Genomic DNA, 24,404 nt, shown 5'->3' with positions numbered 1-24,404 from the left:
TTTTTTTTTCTTTCTAACAACAAATAAACAAGTAAACAACAACTGACAAAGTTTATCCAGCAAAGAAGCAGATTTTCCTCAAAACATTTAACTGATTTATAGTGGATGGACATTTTAACAAACTTCAAAATAACAAAAATCATTTCCTTAAACAATAATGAGAGAAAGAAAGAGAGGACTAAATGACCAACACTTGTACCTCAATCATATTTTCAGAAAATTTAAAAAAAAAGTCAAAGAAGACCAATTTTAAGTGGATTTGCCTGCTAGGTAAGTAAATGATATTCTGCAGACACACAGAGAGGACCTACAAGCACATAAAACTACAAGATTATGGATTATGAATGTATAAAAACACTTTGATAACATTTATTGTATAGTTTTTTATTATTAATCTCTGTCTCTCTTCCACGGCATGTCTTTGTCCTGTCATCCTCCCCTCACCCCCAACTGGTCACAGAGATGAGCCTTGTTCTGCAAACCAATTTCTTCCTTATAAAATTGAGTTTTTCCTTCCCACTGTCTCCAAAGCGTTTGCTCATACAGGGTCATATGATTGTTGGGATTTTCTCTTTATTATTTTATTACAATGGAAAGTGGCTTGCGGCAACTGTTGTTGTGATTTGGTGCTGTATAATTAGACTGAATTGAATTCAATTAAATTAAATAGCTTAGGGAGTTAAAAACTTCTGTCCAATTTGTGATTATTTTTAAGATCTGCAAATTAATATATTCTTCATTAGGTCATACTAAATATCTCATCTGCTTTAAAAGATTCTAAAGGAATTAAAATCACATTTTTAAGCTAAAAAAAAGCCATGATAGTGTGTTAAACACAACAAGAACAGAATAATTTGTGCAAATCCATATTTCACATGGCAACAAACCATATCCCGATTAATCCATACACAACACAAATCTGCCTGGAAAATGCAAGACTAATGTTATATGCAGACCTTGTCTAAAAGAAATAGTAAAATAATACAATGGTGCTTAATGTTTGCATAATGATGCTTTTATTAGGATTCACTTCACTTAGTATTACACATCAGCATCAAAGTGTGAAATGTATTGATGTCCCAACCTAATTGTTCATTTCATGGTCCATCAGCAACAAACAATTAATACAGGGATGGTCTCTGAGATAAGTTATAGCAGTGACAGACTGGTAAGCATCGTTTCTCCGTCTTTTTTCTGAGCAGATTAAAAAGACCAGCACTGTTCAATCACTTGCTCACCGCCCACTCACTCTTATCTCAACTCAGTGGCTCTCTTTGTTTTTTTGCGCTGCAAAATTCACGTTTTAAATAGGAAAAGCTGCAACATTTACATTTAATTTGCAGAATTATGTGTGTATGTCAAGTTTAAAGTGTGCATGACATAAAGGATAATAAAATCTTCACACAATCATCCTTTTCAAACAAACATCAATTTCATCAGGGGAGTAGTTCTAAGGTAGCAAAAGCCATCTTTGTGCCTAAATGTTCACCGTTCTCAAGGGAACTCATACTCAGCTCCGGAAAAACAAGCACATCAAGTTTGTAAGTGGGAGCGAGAGGGGCTGGAGAAATATGCAACAGCCGGGGACAGATGGAGCAAAGCAGACAGCCACAGCCATGGGAGATACATCATGTGTAACAGAGACTATTGATCAGTGTGACCATATCATTTTTGTCCAGCAGAGACTGAGACAATAGCCAGCTATTTCCATCATGTCATGCTGTGAAGGCAATATCTGCTTTGGCACAATCCTCTGCCTTTGATATTTCTTATAACTGATGTTATCAAAAGCCTTTTAATTTATAGAAAATGCCAGAATCACACAGGCCCTTTTTTATACCAGAATCACACAACATATGTATAACGTATCTTCAGAGCATCTGAAATGACAAAAAGCCTCATCGCAGACCTGCAAATGGGACAGACAGCCACCCAGAGGCACATGCACACTGCAGAAACACACAGACGATGAGGCCTGTGTAGTCATCTGGCATTTTATTGGTTCTGTTCTTTTTTGTATGTCAAAATAAATCCTTTAAATTGAAAATTCACTAAAACTAATGATAAAAACACAAGCCAAACCTAATTTAGTGAAGTCTGATTAGTTGTAGAAAATTCAATTTGCATTCCAGCATAAAGTAGTCAAGCATTTTATCCAATCAGATTACTTTTATGGAGCATAATTCTTTAGCTCTGGATAATGGCAGAGACTTTAAGTTTTCCTTTGATAAGTCTGTAAAAACTTAACAGACGCACTTAACTACAAACTGTTTTTTTCTTTTGCATTCAGAAGAAACTAATTGTTAACTGTAAGAAACTGTTGTTGTTTTTTTTGTGATTTCTAGTTTACTACAAAAAAATCATTTTAAAAGTATATAAAATGTATTGGTCAGCTGACAATAGGTGGCAAAACAACTAATTTAAGTAAGAAAAGTCAAAGTTTGAATAATTTTGATTTCTCAAAACTGTCTGTTATAATCGACTTAATCCTTCTACTTACAAAAATCCTTCAATTTTTATGTTTAATCTACAAACCTATTCAGCTTTCTAAATACCAAGCGGTGCAACTGATTTCATTGGAGTGTGATTGCATATCTGTTAACAGTTCTTGACAAATCCCTAATGGCACTAAAGTGATAGACTCACAATAGACTCCTCTGTGTTATTCTTTCCTCCACTTAAACGACCTAACAAACTGCCCCATTTTGATTGATTGGCCCCTAACTCAGTTGAACATGAGCAATCTGACCAGCTGTCCCCAGCTAGACAGAGAAGGCATACACTGACATATGGCCGGACGCCACCAGCCACAGCATTCCGCTGTTTCATAATTCAAAAGCTATTCCATCACCCCGTATGCTCCACCAGCATCTCACCCATCAGTTAATTAACCCTCTCATTTCCTCCAAGCACACGGTGGCTACACAGACAATGGCTGCGTGTCAGTCAAGTTATGTTCATAATTCAACAGGGCTGCATGCTCCCATATGTTCAGATAATGACAAAAAAACTGTTCCCTCTACAAAGTCTGACAAGAGCATAGACAATAATGATTGCCCAAAGCATTGCCCTGTTTTCCTAACCTGCTTCCTTTAATTATCCTAATGTGTTGATTGGTTAATATATAATGAGTAAACAGACAGTAATGGTGCTAATTATCAGGACATATGTGAAGCGTTTACACTCTGTATTCATCAGAGCACATAAGGTTTTGCAAACATCACAGGCCCCACCTGAACCTGCTCACTGCTAAAATTATGAAAATAATCAAATCTTTTTTTTCTTTTTAATGAGCTCAATATTTCCAATCCTGAACTAGTTCTATCTCACTGGAGATGCTCTCTAGAAGATAAACAGCATCTGCATAAAACTGAGCAAAACATCAACAAAGAAACAAGATCAGACTGGATCCAAGTCTTTGGATGTACCTGCCGTTTCTATCCATCTCTGCTTAGTCATATCCGCTCAGCAGACACCTGCTAATTATGCTACAAATATAAACACACACTACATTTTTCAACCTTGGCTATTTTGCCACCGCAGTTTTCCCAACATCTTGAAGAAAAAAATAAATATATAATGTTATAACTGCACCGTTAATGCAGTTAACAGTCTCAACAACACTGTATTATTTACTGTATCAATAAGACAATCTTCTCCACATTAGTCTTACATGTATGTGTGACGTGGCCTCGATGTCCCATGTTTTTCTGCCCTGAATCTTCATTTCCTACAGGGTCGGCATTAACATAGCTGTCGCCAAAGCCGCCACACTCACACAGTCTATAATGCATGCATCCATGAACTAATTGATGTTGGGCTGATTCTGTGCACAAGGCAGCCTGACCCTACTGAGTGTGTCTGTGTGTGTGTGTGTGTGTGTGTGTTAAGTTCCCTAACGAGAGTCCTGCCTGTCACAGCACTCCTCATTCGGGGATTCTCTCTATCACTAATGAATGCTGACCGGACTGGGCTACCTTGTCAACACGCGTCACACGCACATGCACGTGCCTTCATACACACATTTTCACACACACACATGCTTATCACTAGGAGACCAGATGCCCTACTCCCTCAGCCTCCAGGCAGAGTCTCAAATGTGTCCATGTTGCACTTATCCTGTGAGCATGCCTTAAAGAATACCGTGTTGAAGTATGAGTATATGTGCATCATATTAGGCTAGCAGATAACAGATGGATTGCAGTAGTTATAAAAAAACAAACCATAGAGAGCAAATGAATACCCGTTTAGATACTGTACTAAAATCAGTATTTTGTAATCTATCTTTGCCTGTAGTTTTGCATTCACCATAATTATAATGAAAGAAAATGGTTCAAAAATAAAGAAAGAAAGAATAGGAGAGAAATGTAAATGCATGCATAACCTGCTGAGTTTTTCTTCTTGTACCTATCTATCTATCTATCTATCTATCTATCTATCTATCTATCTATCTATCTATCTATCTATCTATCTATAGATACATATATTTGGTGTGCTATGACAGCAGAGGAAGAGGACATCTTGTGGTTTTTTTCTCCTTTTTTCTTCACTTAGTTTTTGTTCACCTGTTCTTTTCTTTCCTCTTTTTAGTTTCTTCATTTGTTCATTCTTTGCTCTGTTGGAGAGAAGTCTGAGCGGAACAAAGCTCAGGGGGCTATGCACCATGTTCAGTAAAATGACATGTGTCCGCCAAGCTACGGTAAATTACCTCCAGTTGGCTTGCTAGGGTAACCACCATGGACCATTTCTACGTGTGTGTGTCTGTGCGTGTGATGGAAAGGGTTGGAATAAGGTTGTGTGGGTGATAGAGTGTGAGTCGGTATAGGTAGTGTTTCAAATTATCATGAGCACAGGTAGACAGGCTGGGAGAATTTTGATTAGAGTGACCATGCACACACAGACACAGACACACACACACACATTTAGGTAGCTAATTTGGCGGTGTGGAGCTGAAGAGATGACTAATCAGGATAGAACCTGGTGGGAGTCTGGCCTGTGGCCTATAATGAGAGACATAAGAAACAAGCACACACATTCAATCAACAGGCGCGTGTATACACACTCATAGCAATTATGCACTGTGCAAACAGACTAAAGACATTCACATGCAGCAGGCACGCACGCATTCAAACACAGACCAGCATGAGTGATTGTGAATAGAAGGTCCTCCCTCATAATTGCTTGGTGCTGATGAAGCCTAAGATACTGATTAGCAGCGAGTGGCCCCTCAGTGTGACCAGAGGCTCGGGAAAAACATACTGTCAACTCCCAATAATGTGAATGTCTTGACGTGTCAACCACAACATGTATTCCTACTGTTGCATGTGTATGCATGTTTAGAGAAAGGGGGAGTTCACATACAAGCCCCCTCGCACCACATTAAAATCACAATTAAAATTAAGTCAGTGTCTCGTTGAGTTTAGATCTGGCCACTACTAACATGTGACAAACAGTCATGTCAGCTCATGTCTCTTATTTTAAATCTATACATTTGGTCACTGCAGCCAGATGCAGTATGGTTAATACCACTGGACATTTGTTTTTAGCATGCACAGTACATACATGCAGTCGAGTGCACACATGTCAGTACTCGGATGAAGGGCAGCTTCACTGTAGGAATGTGCACAATTGTCACCAGTGCCCCGAAGACAAGTGGCCTAGCTAGCAATTTATACAGTGCCAGTTGTAAATCCTTTGTATGTCAGTAGCAAAGAGCTGCAGAGTGCTTCAGCGTCGCCTTAAAGGTATAGGTCACCCCTACATCAGTATGGGTCACTGTGGTCTCAATTTGACATCCTTAGTGAAGTTGAACAACAGCTGTTTAGTATGATTTTTTTTTTTTTTTGCTCATTTTTTTTCTTTTTTTATAGCAGCAGGGAAGTCTGTTAATTTAACTGCAACATTTACTCTGTTTTAACATGTCATGATCAGGGATAAAGGCCTGTGGCAGAGCAGATCATGGCTAATTCAAGCCACCTTTATATTTTGCATGAGAAAAAAACATGCAAAGAAGGCTGGGCCGCCCTGACAGACTAGTTTCCTCTGTTGCTGTTCAAAGAAGATTCAAGATTTTTCCCACAAGTACATTTTTATTTTTTAAAAGCTACATTTTCTTTTCAAATTATTTTCACTCATAAGAGTTCAAAGCTTTGGGCTAAGCACCTCATCCTCTCCATCCATGTTAGACATGCTATGCCCGTCAGAAAATTGCGTCTAGGGAGTCTCTGGCTTTGACCGGACCACTGCAGTTTCCGCATGGCTGCCTCTGGCTGCTCTGAGAACGCTCACAGAAATCTGATGCACCAAAACCAGCCTGAAAATCCACCACCAATGACCTCGTCTGTAAGGCACAGGCGTTTTGATTCTGTCTGCCTGGCAGCTAGATACCACACTCTGTTCTGCTCTGCTTTGCTCTGAACTTTCTAATGCTCCAATCTAATCAACTCTATATGCCCTCCCTCCCTCATGAGACAAGACGGGCTAAGGTGGAGACGTGCAAGCAAGAATTGAGATAGGAGGAGAAGTGGAGAAGTGGGGAGGGGTGGAGAGAGGAAAAAGACGAAGGATTAAAGAGGAGGGAAGAAGATGGAGGAGATTCGTGAAGAAGGTCGGAAAGGAAAATGGCTAAGAGAAATAGAGATAGAAAGATGGGATAAAGCGGGAGTGACACAGGGATGGAGACAGAGAGGATGGCAGGAGGCAGTGAGAGAGAGGGAGTGCCAAAAGCGATCATAGCGATTTGAGCAGAATATTAAAGCAAGTTAATAACATAAGGCATTTATCTTTTTTCTCCTCCTTAGACTCTGCCCTAAAAGATTCGGGTTTCATAAAACACAGCTCTCTGACACTAGATAGTGATATAAAAAGTTCAACTGTCAAATGTGAAAAGAGACATAAAACAGCACCAGTTCTGAAAGAAAAAACACAATAACTATGGGTGAAAACTAAATATAACACAATAAAATCACTTTTTTAAGACAAAACACAATAACTATGGGTGAAAACTAAATATAACACAATAAAATCACTTTTTTAAGACCAGCTTTTCAAAGAATTTCAAAGAAACACAATATCATGCCATGGAAAAATAAGCAGGCTAAATCAAATCAATTACAGTAGCAAATTAAGGCTAGCTAAGACAAAGTAGACTTTTTTGACATGCTTAATCACTTTAAAATATTTAATTTATTATGAGACAGATACTGATGCTGTTACTATCTATAATGTTACAGGGGGAAAGGTAACTAGCTAGCCTGGCTACAACAAAGTCTTTTTGGAAAGACTCTCGAGAACATGTCAAACTCATCTTACATCGGGGTAGGGCTGGGCCATATTATACCTTTCACGGTAATACCGGTATAATGTTAGGCAACAATAGGAAAATGAAATATCGCGATAGAATGGGAGTAAAACGCGCATGCGCAGTGCCTTTGTTTTCATACGCACATGGCCGATTGTTGAGTGAAACAGATGAACCAGAATTGGTTTGTAAAAATGATGCAACTTCCGTGATGTGGAACTGGTTTGGTGTTTGTCCGTCAGATACACGACAAAGCACATTTTTTTTGCAGAACATGCAAGCGGCCGTTGTTATTGTCGTATTTGTCGGACTAAGATGCTCTTAAATCTGGGAGTAATCTGGGTCCTAAACTCTGTATTCTTCAGGTCAAACGAACACTGCAGCATCACTGAGAGTTAAAAACTGTCTAAATTCTTTCATCTTTAATAAAACGATCAGCATTGCTGCTTTACCAGGTGTAACTATAAAGTTTAACTTCCAGGCATCCATGAAAACAAAAGTTATTACATTTAACGGAGTTAAAAGTTAGCAGGAAGCTAGCGGAAGTTAGCTCGCTAGTTTCGCTAGTTACCTAAGCATGATCTAGCATGTTCTGACTGAGAGATTTCTGAAAAAATTCAAATGTACAGCTCTGCTATCACTTCCAACATAAATGAAGACAGGAAACTAAACAGCAGTGACGTTTGTAGGGTTACTGAAGTTGGGCTAGCTGGTATATAATGATGTGCTACGTGATCGCTAGCGACACAGCTATGTTAGCATAACATAAACAGTGAAGCTGGACGAACACTAACACTTTTCCACTTATAAAAGTTAACATGAAGGTTCCTTATGGTTAGAGACAAATGCAATCGCATGGCAGGATGCTGTAAACGGACCAAACTTCAGTCAGGAGAACAACTGAGATAATCCATCCACAATACGAGGTTAGTCATTAATATACTGCAGCAACATGGGAATAGAGCAGCTGCCAGAGAATTCAACATTAATGAATCAATGGTACAGAAGTGGAGGAAGCAAGAAGAATGAGTTTAATAAAGTTTGATTTATCTGACTGCTTTGTTTCGCTTAATGTGCCTTATAATCCCGTGCAACTTATGGTCCGAAAAATGCGTACTGCACACTGCAGTTTAATGTTGCAAAGCACCTCTTTTTAACTTCAGTGGATATTATACATGGTTATGCTCAGGATATGTCAGCCCATTTCTACTGGAAATGCCTTTTGGTTAAACTTTCAGCAAGGAATTTGCATTTGCACTGTTACATTTTTATAAAGCTTTAATGTACATAACCAGCTTCTTGTTTAAGTGAAAATAAATGGAAGGTTGTCTTTTTGCGCTAGTAATGTTGTGGAGTTGTATTTTGTCTCTCATCAATTATATCGTCAGTTATATCGCTATCGCAAATTTTCAAATATATATATTGTGATAAATATTTTTGGCCATATCGCCCTGCTCTAATCGGGGGTCAAATACAAGCTATTTGGATGTTAAGTGGGCTGAACTGAAGAAACTCGCTTTTACATCAGTCTAACAGTGTTTAACTACACATTAACTACCCACTGTACAAAACAGACATTTCTATTGAATATAGTGAAAGAAACTTTTCTGTCATCTAATCATTTATTTATTACTTAATTACTTTGGTGTAATAAGAATAGCTATTGGGGAAGGTCTTTATGAGCAGGAAAAGTTATAAAACTTATGAAAATACATTTAAAAGTACTAAATTTATCCTCTATCCTTCACATTTTCCAATGCCACCCACTGGCCAGATTTTAGTCTTTGCCAAAACCCTCGAGGCGATTCTGGTTTCAGAGTTTCACACCCAGGCTGTATAAGATTTGTTTATAATGTGTCTGGGAGATATGCGCTTTACAGATTTTCTCTTACTGTAAAAGCTATTTAAAGTTTCATAATTGAGTAACAACTGTACAGTAAATAGCTAGGTCATGATATGTTCCAATGAGATAAAATCTACCCATATACTGTCTGCAGATGGATGGTGTTTATAGACAAGTCCATCACTTCCTTTCAAACCACGATTTCAGCAGTCACAAGGAGGATTTCGTCTTACCGTAGGGGGGAATACACATTTTTCCTTAGCAATAGGTGGTTTCCAGAGGGCCACTGATCAATCTGTAGGCCTGTATGACTGGAGGGCTTTAGCAATTGTTTTCCCAGTGACTCCCATCAACCTCTTGCCACCACTCTCAGCCATTCGGGGAAAACTCATTTTTCCCGAACGATTGGTGGTTGTCAGTTGGATGCTCACCACTCTCTAGGCCTAAATGACTGGAGTCTTATTCACTTGACCCTACATTGTCACCATGACTGTCACACATCTAAAATAGCAGACAAGTTAAGGTCACATGGTTAGTGTTCACATGTCCACATAACCTTAAAAAAGGGACGTCAGAGCACCATGAAGCACTTTCCTTGTAAGAAAAACATAGGGTAGAACAGATCGGGGGTTTAGGTTGGGATAAGTTGGACACATAGCATCCTGGGCTTCCCAGTCAGATCCAGATGTGGTTTAAAAAATAACATCGCAATGGCAAAAAATGCTCAGCTTGAGGCTCCAGAAAAGGATTTCACAAACCAATGGGTTAAATCACAATGGCGATATCCATCATTTACAGGCAATCTGTGGGCTTGCCATCACTGTAAGTGATCACTCTATTATGACCGCTGAGTATGGGAACTGCTAACCCCTTCAAACTAGTATATTCTCACATATGTGGAACTGCAGCTCGTATGCTGAGAAGTATTAAACAGCCCACTTGGCGGTGTCGAGATTCACCAGATTAGTCATGAAGTTCTCGACAGCTTTTAGCGCCTGTTAGTTTTCATTTACAAGAAAAAAAAATTAATAGCTTTTTCACTCATCATTTACGCTCTTGACGCAATACTTTAGCTTGCAGATGAGTTAGAGTTTTGCTAATTCAATGCTAAGAATACGCAGAATCAACACAATTATCAGTGAAAACTGATTTCATAACTTATCTGCTTTATACAACCCACAGATTAATGTGGAATAATGAGGAATACTATTTTGACTCCCACCTCATACAAGCAAATTAGGTTAGTTCACTGAAATACTCAAAACACTCAAAATATATCAAAGTACTCAATGCATAGAGCAGAAGTCCGGTTTATGGTTGGCCTACTTTTAGGCTTAGCTAATGAAAAAAACAAACAAAAAATGAATCCATACCCCAAAAATGGCTGTGCCCCATGCAAATATCCAGATAACAAGCACACAGTCCTGTGCACACACGCGCATGTAGCCATTCAATTCTGCATGGCATTACAGCTGAGTTCCCCCATAAGAGCGGAGTTAATAGTGTACAAAACTTCCTCTGATACAATCAATTATGTCAACTACAGACACAGTGATGCTGATTCCGGCGCCACTGATGTTGTTTTCCTCCCTTTGATTCATCTGTCTTCTCCTTCATACTACCTTTTTTTGCTCCCCCATTGCCGTCTCCCTCTCCTACTCCCTGTCACTGCTCTAAACCCAGTACTGTCACAACGGATCCATCAAAGGCATGCCTTAAAGCCAGAGGCAGCGCGCGGCAGAGTTTGTGTATGCGTGTGATTGTGTTCGCGGGTGAAGAAGAGAGAGAGGGAAAGGGAGAAAGTTGTCCTGTACAGTACAGAGAACAGCCACCTCAGCAGTGAGTGATGCTGCATTAAAGCAGAGGCAGACAAACAGGGAGCAAACGACTCTCGTGACCTAGATTTAAACCCCCGTGAACGAGCTGGGTTTGGTTAGCAAGAGAAAATGCTCAAAACCTCATCTTACATTTGAGCTTTATTATCCATTTGTCAATTACTTTTCTTCAATTCTGTTCTCTCCATCCATTTATTTTCATGGCCGACTGCTATCCTCCATCCAGCCTTGTTTACTTCTTTGCGTGCACTCTGTTTCTATGCTTTTTTTTCTTCTTTCTCACATGCTTGCATGTCCTTTCTATCCTCTGCCATCCACTTCGCCATGTTGCTCTATGAACATTTAATATTCTCATCATGCTCAGGTGCTCTACACCCACTTTTTTCCATTTTAAACTACCATAAGCTCACATGAAAGAGACTGGTAGGACCAAAATAATGAGACTCCTGCTACTCTAATTTTAGATCCCAATACTCTTTCAGAAACACGTGCATTCAAGTATTTCAAAGATTTGTTCAGAATCAGCAAACTTCAAAACTCTGTGGTTTCCACTGATTCGGTTAGGAGGGGAAAAAAGTGATTTTTGCATAAGACATTAGGACCAAACCTTTGCTCTTGCATTATAGAGCAGATATGAACTGTGTATATCAGAGTCTTGAAATATTTATTCAAAAAGGCCTTTCTGGGGTGCTTACAGTGCTGTTCATAAATTAAAAATGCATAAGCACCAACACTGGTGTATAAATATAAAAGGAGGCACTTAATGTTGGATTGTCTGACTGCTGAGAAAATGGCATCGGAAGCACAGAAAGATCTACCTAAGAGAAAAAGTACATCCGTTTGCAGACTGTCACCTTGACTTATGTGTAGGAAAATGCGCTGGTGGACACAGATAGAAATTTCTCCCTTCACATATCACGGAACACATTAAACATTACAGTCTTTTTGAGTCACTATGACTGCAATGCTGCTCAGAGCCGTGATGCGTATAAAATGTCTCATGACAGATGTCCACACTGATATGGGAGTATTTGTCAGCAAACACTTTTGTTAGATATTACATTTTCACTTCTCCCTGGAAACAAAAAAAATCTAAACTGAGGAAGAGATTCTCTTCAAAGTTTACTGGGATTGAGGAAGCACAGTGGTGGTTATTCAGTGCTAGAACATTACCTGGAACATTATTACATAAAAATCAAGACTTATTACTGTTCTCTGCAGGACTGAGGCTGAGCTTTAGTTTTCAGTTTGCAGGGCAAAATGGTTTGAATCCTAACCCTCATCAGTTTCACAGAGGAAGCTATAATAATCCTTCATGTTATCAACATATGTTAAGGACTTATTCTGGAGTAAACCTGCACCCACGTGAATTGCATCTGCCATTTTTACAATGAGATTCGATTCAATGAAATGCAACCAGTGTTTCGTGATTGCAGGGCGACGTGGATATTTTTTGCACTGACTCAAACCACAGCTGTTGCATTTTTGATAAGCTGCATCCATCACTTCTCCAAAATAGCATAAAACTGATGATACAATGAGCTCCAGCAGGATGTATGGGTGGTGATTTTGAAGCAATCAATGGGGACAGCAAAGGTAAACACAGTGCTAAATGTCAGCTATGGTGATTGCGCTGCCACAATATCCCCTCGGGCGGGAGACCCAAATAACCAAAATCAATAATCTAATCATTTCATATTCAAATCACGCAGGGTAGAGGTCTGGATCTTATTGCAGTTTCATATCCCTGGTGTGCTGATATATTCCAATCAACAAACCAGAGCAAGCAGATGCATTTAAAATAGAATGATTCAATGAGGCTGGTGGGTGGTTCACAATGTCTGAAATAAATGTCTATTATTTTCAGTCGGCATTGTTGAAACACATGCAATATGCAAATCTACATGTACATATACTTTATTTGTTATCGCTGCAATATAATCGACACATTTGAGTATGTGTAATAACAATGTAATGCCCATTTGTGTTAAAAAAAATTACACATTAGTAAGTACAAATTGACAGAATAAGTTATTTTTATAGAGTTACAAAGTTCAAATAAAAGAAACCCAGGGTCTGCAAAACTATTCTCACTTGTTTCATCAATGCTTTATTGTGCCAGTAAGAAATATATGATCAAAAATTAATCTTATGCTGCTCAGATCTTATATTCCGGTTGTAGCTAGAAGTCTTCAGCATCGATTCCCTTTCATAACTGTAGTCATTCTGGACAGATCCACGTTCCTAAAACATGAACTGAATGTGAGGATTACATTTGGATCCTTGTGAGGTCTGCGACTTTCTTTACAATAACTGAATACACACAGCACATTCACAGCATTTAATCCTCTATGATAATGGATATATATGTAGATTTGAAATGTGAAACACTGGCACGCAGCAACAGGTCTGCTTTTAAACTATTAACTAGAACAGTAAGATTTTAATCTCTGACCAATGCGTCTTTTCCAGCTGTTGCTTTCAAAACGCATTAGAGTGAAATAAAGCATATTTTATGGTTTAGATGTCTGTGTGTGTGTTTAACCGTTGTCGCACTCCCAAAGGTATCAAACAAGTCTGCTTGCATGAACAGAGTTACGATAACTCGTGGTTTTTGTTGGAATCCATGCTGATGCATCCAAATAGAACAACAAATCTCTACAGTATACGATAGGGATAATTGAACTGGTAAACACACACATGGAAGGAAAACATCTGCGAGTGCATCTGCTCATCATCATACCAAGCCCGTTGGAAATCTGCATTCTCAATATAGTCTACTTTATACAATTAGCACTGACTCATAAGCAAAACATCCCAAATAGGAGAAGACACAGTAGGGAAGAAACAGTGATAGTAACTGCCATAACTTGTTTTGTTTCTTCGCACAAATAAGACGGCTTATCCTTCCTGGAATACGGTGGCCTTAAATAGCTGCCTTTTTTTTCCAAGTTGTTGACTGAGAGCATCTCTGTGGGCTATTCCCTGTTGTCAAGTGTGTGTGTGTGTGCGTGTACTTCTGTGTTGCTGGGGGTTGTACCAATCCACTCAGGTGGCAATGTATTTGTGCTTGTGAGGGGTATACATGTGGGTCTTTGTGCATTTACGTCAAAACCGCATGTGTATTTGATTATTCTGTAGGTGTGTGTGTGTTTGCTCCCCAGGTGCACTCGCTTGATCTTAGGAGGGATGAAAGAGTGCATAAAGGAAAGAATGATACTTTAAGCACAGTAAACAGGATGCAGAGCCACCAGACAGCGGCAAATATCAGACAGCAAACACTAAGTCCAACAGAATTTCTCCAGACTGTCAGGTGTGAATACACCAAATCAGCAAAGAAACTGTAAACAATCAAAGCTGAAATAATGGCTGAAAATGTAGCACGTTTGTAAGCTATCAAGTCATGCGCTTCATTTAGCCTGGCTCGTTGACTGGGAAAGAACTCGTTCATGTTTGCCTCAATGGCTGAGCAGGAAAGAAGGGTGGACCACATCCACGCATTAACTCAGTCACACCTGGGAGCTCGTTCAGCACAGCCGCACAGTCTCACACTACCGAAGTCGGAGCTGCTCCACCGAAACAGTTAAAGGTTAATGCCCATAGGTCGCAGCCCTGATGGTAGTTGTTGAGGGATTTAAACTGCCGGGATTTTTCCAGCTACTGTACCCATACAGATTTTAAACCGTGACCTTTCAGTCACAAGCTCATTTCCTCTGAGCCTATCTGTCACTGCGGGTCAATACGTGGCTGGTGAGGATAAATGCAGAGATGGTGTAGACATGGTCACGCAGTCTTTTATCATATTTTTTAACATTTTATTCTTTGTTAATAGATGAATGGAACTGCAACTAATGATGATTCATTATCAATTATTTACAATACGTTATCTGTTAAAGAAAAGCAGATTTGTAATTTCTCACAGTATGAAAATATATGCTGAATAATGCTGAGTAATTCATTGCATTCGACGAAAACACTTCATACGTGCAAAACGAAACAAAAAATATGCCTAATTATTTGATGATTTGCTCATTTGATCCATTTACAAATAATAATTAGATTTAATTTTGCTTGTTTTAGCATTTTTAGTAATTCAATGAAGAAAACAAAAATGTGTTTATCTAACCTTACTTAATCTTGATGAAATTCAATAATATATATTATATAGCCCCATTAGAGAGAAAGAACTCCATCCTCATCTCCCAGGTCTGGAACTTCAGAAACATCTGTGTCACATCCAGCCCTGTGCATATTTTTCCGAGTATGCAATGGATGCGTGGGTTTTCGTGTGTCTGTTTGTGTGCAATGTGTACACAGAACAAGGCTGAGTCTAATTGAGCAAGTCCATCTGCTGATTTTGGAAACATGGCCTCTATCTAACAGACACAAATGGTACAGACAAAAACACACAAGCAAAGACAACACACATGCGCGCGTGCCACAAGTGCCTGTTCTCAAAGCCTCAACTTGGACCCTGGATAATTTGCACCCATTTTATGGCAGCTGTGTGGACCGCATTGACTGGCATGGTTTACAATATGGGCCCTATTGTCTTCGAATAAAGGCCTCTCAACACAAGGCAAAGGTCACGTTATAAGACAATGAGCCTGCACTCACTGGGTGGCAGCAAGGGAGAGGAGAGAGAGACAGTGTGTGTGTGTGTGTGTGTGTGTGTGTGTGTGTGTGTGTGTGTGTGTGTGTGTGTGTGTGTGTGTGTGTGTGTGTGTGCGTGCGCATATGGATCTGTGTAAGAGAGATTGAGAGAAAAACAGAGAACAGAGACTGATTTGTGTAAGTGGTGTTACAGCTGGAATTTGAATTATCTTTGTATTTTTCTCAAATTTGTTTTTTTCTTCAATCATAAACGTTCCACAATATATTTTCTGTGTCAGGTTTCCAGGTGCAAAGCTTGTCAAGACTGTCACTTTTCTTAAATTCAGTTTCACACTTGATATTTAATTTTTGTTAACTTTGTAATGAGTGACTATATTGTGCATGACTGCACCGTATCTCGCATTCATCTGCTTGTTTATCCAAGCATTCTGTTTGTGTACTGCTTTGATGTGTTACTCAGTATACATGTAATGACTGTTTAACCAATGACACTTCACGGATATGTTTTCAGTCTGCACTCTCATTAGAAATGTGGTGATTGAAGGTTGTGTGTTTGTTCGTGTGGACCAGGAAACACCTGTTTGACGCAGAGAAAAAAAAACACATCCCCCATACGAACAATGATGTATCCCATTTCCTGTTGTTCTTTCTTTTTTACTTATTGTCTCAGTGAAATAAAGACAAAATGTGGCCTTGCTGTCACAGAATTAGATTTCAAAGCAAGCATTCAGAGCCATGTGAGAGTCAAGGAAGGCATGCAGAGTCACAAAGACCAGACAGGAAGGGCATTGAGGTGGTCACACTCACGTATGCTGCCTACACAATCAAAACTCAAACGGGCGTGCACACAATAACATTCTTAATTACACAAATGTTATCATGGCTTGTCTTTTATTTCATATCCATGCAGTCGGAAACTTCAGTGAAATGACAGATTAAACTTAACAATGTGACACAGAGACCCTAAAATAAGGGAAGCAGAAGGAGTTTGAGAGAGAGACTAGCCTCATTCTCATCAATTCGATCAATAACAAATAGGATCCCACATGTAAACATGACCTCAGGGCTTTTTTACAGCAAGGATGCAATATATTTTTTCCCTGAGTAAAAAAAAAGAAAATGTAAAAACTGATGGCAACCAGGATTCTCTGATAAGCTGTCAGTACCCAGGAACTGCACCCTCCTCGATTACCAATAAACTGAATGTGCAATTCATCAGCCCAACTCTAGGAGACAGTATTTCTAATTAAAAGGAAGCTCGTAAATTCGACATTTTACAGGTCCTGCTCAGCTTGTAAATACACTGTAAATAACCCATGCTGAGTGGCTTCATGGGCAGATGAAGGTCTGGATTTGTGGCAAACTCCAGCTGATGCCTTCAATGAACACTAGGCTGATTGCAATTAATTCAAATTCACTTTTATTCCCAATGGGCTAACGGAACCCACTATCTTTACATATCTAATTCTATTCCTGTTGCATTCACTGCATATTGCGTGTTGTTCTGTATTCTTTTTAAAGCTTAGTTAAATCTGATTGGATTAGCAGTTTCAGAGGACGCATTTGTTGGGCCAATTAGAGCACTTCCTGGCACAGATGGAACCATGAGACCTCCGGGGAGAACACTGGGTCATATTTGGATTTTAAAAAAGCATAATGTATACTGTAGAGTCGGCAAAAACAACGCACCAGGTGTGTGTACATATGCGTGACTATACCCGTGACTTAAAAAAGCCTGCTGTAAATAAGAACAAATTCTGAGTCAACATCCCTGGTTAACCACTGTTTAAAAATTGTTACAGTGTGAAATAGTGTGCATTTAATCTTGATGCACAAATACAGACACGCGTGGCATTTTCTTACCTGTTACTGGTGTACTTTGCTTTGTCAAAGTGAAATGAAACTGGTGAGAATCACATCTCAGTGCCAGCCGGATGTTCCAGTTCTGCAGACACGGGGGAGAGAAGAGGGAGGGACACAAAGGGAGAAAGGAGGAGAGAGGAAGAGAGAGAGAGAGAGAAAACGGTGGGGGTTATTCGAGCTCAGTGAACTGAAATCCCTGTCATTTTTTACAATAGAGACAGATAGCTATAATATGTGGTGAATGTGGGGTGCAATGTGAATAATGCCCCCCCCTCCAGATTGTGTGAATAGCCATAACCCACTCTACACAAGAACCAGACAGTTCACAAGCCACTTTTACTTCTGATTGCTTGTTTAGCATTCGTGTGTCCTTGTATGTGCATACACGTGCACACGTGTGTGTGCGTGTGTGCTCTGTCTCATAATGACCTCTTAAGTGTCAGGGTATCAAAGTCTATAATGGTCTGTCTATGCACTCGCTGGCAGTTTACAGCTAAAAAGCTCTCTCATGCCATGATAACTGGTTTATATGGGTGGCATTTCACAGCCAAATGCCAGAGACACTTTTCGGAAAGGGAAATTGTTAGCTCTGTTTCCAGAATTCAGAGAGGCAGTTATGCATGGTTAGTGTTACATATCTTTTTTTAATTTGTTTTTTGTTCTTTTTTGTATTTGTCAATGCATCTTTGTTTGTATTTTTGTTTTCACATCTTTCTCTCGCACACTCTCTCTTTTGTTATTATTATTAAGATTAGAAAAACCTTTTTTCTTTTTCCCTTTTCTCTCTCTCTTTCTCTTGCTCTCCACCTTCATTTCCACCTATAATCCCAACTTCTTTCGAGATAAACTTTGTACCAATATAACCAACCTCAGTGTGTGTGTGTGTGTGTGTGTATTTGTGTGTTTGTGTTATTACTCTGTGTACAGTGTCTGAAATCGCACATGGTTTATTTATGGGGAGGCTGATAAAACGAAAAGCAACAGTGTATATACTGTTTTGACTTGAATTTTCTTTTAGACAGTCTTTATCTGTGTGCATTTTCACTGTCATGCAAGACATTTGTCAGCCGCATTAACACACATCCATGCAACGTGTGAAACCTCTGTGGAGCGCTCAGGCAGGGCTGTGGAACTGGGTCTATCAGCCAGTAAAGCAGGCCATGAGCAATGTCTCTATGGTTGGGTGGGCAAAGACAACAAAAGATGGATTCACTGTTCTCTGTTAATGTAGTTGCATGTGTCTCTATGTATTCATGTGACTAAAGTGCAGGAATAGTGCTACAGACAACAGAGAACTAGTGAAATTACGTTTGGTTTTAAGCTCCTTCGACTATCCATCACCCTCATTCGTATCTCCCTTAACATGTTTAGTCACACAGAGATGATCAAGAATGGTGGAATCAGCAAGTAAGGAGTGTTGGAAGAGGGATCGAAAAGAAATGGGATTGAATGTAAATGTGAAGTGGTGAAAGACCATGTTTGTGTAAGCAAAACAGGGGAAGGGATTTTTTCATTACAACTCATAAACAGTAGCAAGTGCAAAAGAGGAAAAAGAAACAAAGATATAGCCAGCGCAATAGTGAGAGCACACAACACTGGTACACCACCAATTTGTTGCATCCCTACAGAGGAAGTCTTAAATAAAGTCTAATTTAAGTTTCCATGAAACACACAGGGAAAACTACAACTAGATAAAGTATATTTTTGGTATATTTTTTCCTTGCAATCACACTAACCCTGTAAACACTGGAATTACATTCACACTAAATGTAATTTACTTCCTATTTCCAGTGCCATTATAAGAAGTAATGTTCCCTTATTTAATTTGGAAAGTAGGTATGTTTAGTATGTGTTTGCTGATGGGCCCATAATAGAGCTGGTACCTGAATCAACACGTAGGATAACTATACCAAAATTCAAAAAATGTAACAGTTGCTTTCTGTAGTAGTTACCTTAGGCAACGTAAGTACAGAGGCTGTATTGTTACAAAACTAATGGTGGCAGCATATGGCTACAAGCATTGTATTCTATCGTTGTATGGTGAATAAGAAGGGCTGCCACAAGGACAAGAAAAACTGCAGATAGCAGAGGAAAAACGACATAGAAGACTGAGACTAATGCAGCTGTTGTGATAGCTCCATCAAGAATTGAGTATGGAAGTGCTTTGGGTTCAAGAAAATGACCAAGGTGTGATAAGCTAATTCATTCACAAAAAGAACTGTACAAACAATACTATTGTGCTTTTCAAACCAAGGGAAGAAATGATTCCACTTTAGGGAAGCACGTAAATTGAAAATTGGGGAAGCAACCAAAGAATTGAATCAGACTAGGAATCAGTTCATCTTTCTTACGCAATCCTGAAATAGCTCTTTTATTTCATCTTTTTTTTTTTGAGAGAGAGAGAGAAGGAGAGAAAGCTGGCATCACCCTAAAGTCAAACATGTTCCAAAGGCTAAGTGCTAGCTAACTTCAAATGTTTAAGCTAATGTAATGATGCTAACTTTATACCTCAGGGTAACAATATAGGGCAGTTGAAAAATTTCTAGTTTCTCTCTTTAGTTGCTGGTGAGTGTTTCAAGAAAAGAGGGAAAGGGAAAAGATTTAAAACAGTCTGAGTACACTTAAGGTGATAAATGCAGGACTTTGATCAAATGAATGTAAGAGGGGCCTCAGATAGAGAACAGTTGTAGCTATAGCTTCAGGCTAAGCAGGGGGACTGATCAAGAGGACTCTGGGGAGGGGGTGAATGAACAATGGGTGGATGAGGTTTTTTTTAAGGTCTCAAGGCTCAATGTCTTTCTAAAAAAAAAAAACAGAGTAGATTCTACATGATAGATGATCCCCATTTTCCCACAGTAAAACAATTGTGTTTTCTATTATGAGAGGTAGTGGCTGTATTGATGTCCAGTGTCATCCCCATTATTCATCAGCTCTCCGTATGTAATTAGGATGATGCTACAGTATGCTTTCATGATGATTTTTTTCATGTATTACGCTCTGTAATTATGCTTTAAGCGACCAATTGCATCATAACACAATGGAAATTGTGCTGATGCCTGTTGGCGGAGATTTATGGCAAATCCAAGCCATCCAAGGCCTTTCTTTAAAGGGCGGAGTCCCCTATATATTCATTTTAAAACCGCAATTCTCTTCCTGTCCTTCAGCAGACTCTCTATAAGCACGGGGAATGTGGAGCAATAGTGTATATGGTTTACCCAGGCGTAAAATTAAAGACTCTTCTCTATGTGGCCCACATAAATCTTTGAAAGAGGGAGGGAAAGAAAAAAAGGGAATCAGGAACGTAGGTGTACATGATAAATAAAACTGGTTGATTTGTCCAGATACTGTGAACCGCTGAACTGTAATCAACTTTGCTTAAGTCTGGACAATGAGATATTTCAATGCATGATTGCACAGACACATTCAGACATTTCAGGACTTGCATGCACCACATATATCATTTTAACCATTATACATAGCTTAGAGTAATTCCCAGACATATGTTTTCACGCAGAGATTGGTTTTAAAAGACCAAATATAATTTATCAAACACTTCCTTTACTCTAAATATCCTCTTACACTCTTCTAGGTCCATGTACTGAATGTCATCTCATTTATCACACATACAGTCTGAGTGAGAACCAATCAGAGGGTTCAAAATGCATGTAAGCACACTTAAAGAGACTAAGAGTACAATGTCTCACATGGTTAGAAAATAGACATGCGGTGCATGGAAGCTATTGCTCCAGGCCAGTAAGTCGTAGTGGTAGTCATCTGTCTTTCGCGACACTACCATGTATCATGTAAAACTGAGACATGGCAAAAAAAGCGTGGTGGTTATATGTCAGATGAGTAGCACTGAACTGGATAGATTATTTTAGGCTCATATACGATGTGTGAAAGTAACCTAGTAGGTTTAAGCTCAGTTCTTGATTATTTTCTTCTTATTATTTTCTTTTTCTTCTTCAACCTTGGACAGAGTAAAAGGCTATATTCACATTCCGCCCGCTCAATAACACTGGGACTGAGACAAAATGCCGCAAATAATGTAAACATATATTATCAAGGCATTGATCATTGCTACATCTGCTAATATCTTTGTTCCATCAAGAATGACTATCTAGTCATCCTTGCCCTTCTTCAGCCTATCATACTACACCAGCAGCTAAGCTCCAGATCAATACTCCCTTTCATTCACACTCCCAAAGACTTGGAATGAATATGCTATTCGATATCAATCATGATCACAACTGTCCCAATGAACAAGCACAAGAAATGACGGTTTTGTCTTTCCTTGTCCCTTTTTCTTATTTACCATCAGATGACCAGTCCCATCAAAGTGCTTCAAGTCAGATCTTTCAGCCTGGTTTATGCTGAAAGGAACCAGATGAACAGGGAGTGGAAGATCTATGTAATGCAGTTAAAGTAAAAGCTCAGTAAGCAGGAAATTTAAGAGGGGCCTGGGGATGATGGTATTACAGCAGACGCTGATTGTGGACAATCTGCTGAAGAAGGAAAAGATATGGAAAATATCACTGCATGCAGTATTGTAGATATAAGAGACTCGCACCTCTCGAAAAGGATGAACGGAAACTATTTAACAATATGAAATCATTTAAATGTGCAATAAAGTGTAAATGTTACTTGTAACAGTAAACAGTGCTCAAAAAACAATGAAAGCAGAATTCCCCTTCTATTGTCTTAGCACCTGAGTCAATGAAGGGAACCAACCAGTCCTTTATTTACACCAATGAATAAGCCTTTAAACAATCCTACTTGCTGTAGTTTCCTCCATTGATAAGAAATGCTGTGTTATACGATGGCGCTGAGAGATTTAGGCCCCCAGCATTGTGATGACCTCATTGTTCATTGCCCCATAATTCAAATCTATCCGCTGTGTTGCATCACATTGTGTATGACTCATTTCCATGCAACCTATTCTCTAAACAACCACGGCCTCCTCAGCACGCTATAGTCAACCACTCAAACAACAAAGCAGAGAAGTTCCCATCAATACTGTGGCGACTGGCTTGACACTTAACGCACACAACAGCAAACAATGTTTAAATGAACTGATGGGTGATGGGTGCTATTGTAAATGATTTCCTGCAGAGACCAAAATAATCGGCAGACCTTTGAGTGGGCTTCTTACAATCACTCTGGCCTTGTACACTGATTCTCTGCTCGGCTCCCTAATGGCACTGTGTGTGTCACTAAATATACAGCTGCAGGCAATGTCTATGGACGTCTCTGTGTGAGTGTGTGAGCTTATGCATGCGTGTGTTTGCATACAAATGTACGTGTGTTTAAGAGAACCAGAGAAAGTGGTCGGAGCTGATGTGTACATTATTAATGTGTGTTCAGAGTATCTGCAGGAAGAAATTCATGTGTATGTGTGCATTTCTGTTGAGTGGTGACAGCTCTGAGTGGTGCACGGGGAGGTGAAACACACAGAGGAAATGTGTGAAGATACGTAGACTGGAAGGACAAGCTCTCGCTTTGTAGAATAATAATAACAACTTCATAGTGAATGCAAGCTTTTAAAAATTGGTGGGCTGTGGACACATTTAAAAAGTAACAGCTTAGTCATAGACATTTATTGCAAGCTATTGACTTGTTTGACATGACCAAAGGTTTCAGCATCTTTCACTCAGTTCTTCCAGATAATGTCGATACTGTTTTTTTCAATATTTTACCACACAACAGATATCATTACATGGAAAAAGTAACTATATCCATGTCTTCAGATCCTACTATTGCCCCCTTCAGTTGAAATATGTTTAAGGGTTTGATTACACCATAAATATCCTATAAAACTCAATTTCATCTTTGCAAGCCATGGTGATTTCTCTATTGTCCTGTTCAACTTCAACTTTCAGACATATCTTCAGTCTTTGATATAATGCAGAATTCATAGTTGAATTACTTACTGCAATCTAATAATGCCAAACAATTCTATCTGTCCAGAAAACATAGTTGCAAACTGCCATTCTAGTTTGGGAAAACCATAAAATATGATTAGCAACACACCCTCTTTGACATCAATAGTTACTTGTGGAGCCTATAAGATGAATGTTTGGCCTTCTTGGAAGCTTCTTTCTGCATGAACACTCCACTGCTGGGATCTGTTTGTTAGGGCTGCAGTATACAGGACAAACTCTAACAACTCTGAGCCAGCTATAGATGAGTTTGAGTGATGACACTATAACAAAGACTCTACATGTTAGAGGTCGGCCAAATTGGGATCCAAGCTGAAATCTTGATTCTCATCCTGAACCTTGTGTGATGAATCTAGATGTCAAGTTTATGTTTAATTTGTCTGAAAGCATCATCTTCATATTATTTTATGCATTAATACTGTTTCAAGTGTTTGTTTGTCTAAATACGTTCACAAGGTCAACAACTTTCAAGGGCTGTGCGCATCTTTTCAAAGAACTGTAGTTTGCTGGCTTATATCAAATTTGGAGAGTAAAGCAGAAAAAGCCCAAAGACATAAACACAAACATTAATTCTCTTTATTCTTCTTTGAGTTACTAAATTTCCAGTCATTGTAAACACACTTTTCAGACTGTTACCCATAATAACGGTGCACAAACTGAATAAATGTACCATGAACAGCCTCCTCTCTCCTCTTCAAGACAGCACTATATGTGCAACCAATAAAACCATGTTAAATAAAACTCAATTGTGACAACATAAAAGTTGGGTCTCAAATAGATTTTACACTGACTCAACAAACAAGACAAAAAAAGTCAACTGGTCAGAAAAACGTATACACATCTGGCTTTGAAAAAACATAACTGTAAAATCTGACATTGATTTTCCCCACTTAAGCACCTGAAATTGATTGCTTAAAAGGAAAGATGGTGCCGTGCAAGCCATCAGCCTGTTTACATTATTATAACGATGATGGAAAGCGTAGGCTATTTTATGTAATGTTCAATCTCTT

General features: G+C 39.0%; 1 protein-coding gene across 1 annotated transcript in view; it reads right to left on the bottom strand.

Annotated features, from left to right (window-relative positions):
• LOC309709295 (adhesion G protein-coupled receptor L3-like) overlaps positions 1–24,404 on the bottom strand; it is a 117,702-nt gene that overhangs the window by 87,358 nt on the left and 5,940 nt on the right. Inside the window, 1 exon segment of the mRNA XM_082537849.1 lies at positions 17,456–17,537. The gene's annotated coding sequence lies outside the window, so the exon portion shown is untranslated.

This window comes from Aulonocara stuartgranti, assembly GCF_965226115.1.
Source record: "Aulonocara stuartgranti genome assembly, chromosome: 6".
Classification (NCBI taxonomy): Eukaryota; Metazoa; Chordata; class Actinopteri; order Cichliformes; family Cichlidae; genus Aulonocara; species Aulonocara stuartgranti.
Note: the sequence above shows the minus strand (reverse complement) of the source record. Positions and strands in the feature narration are given on the sequence as shown.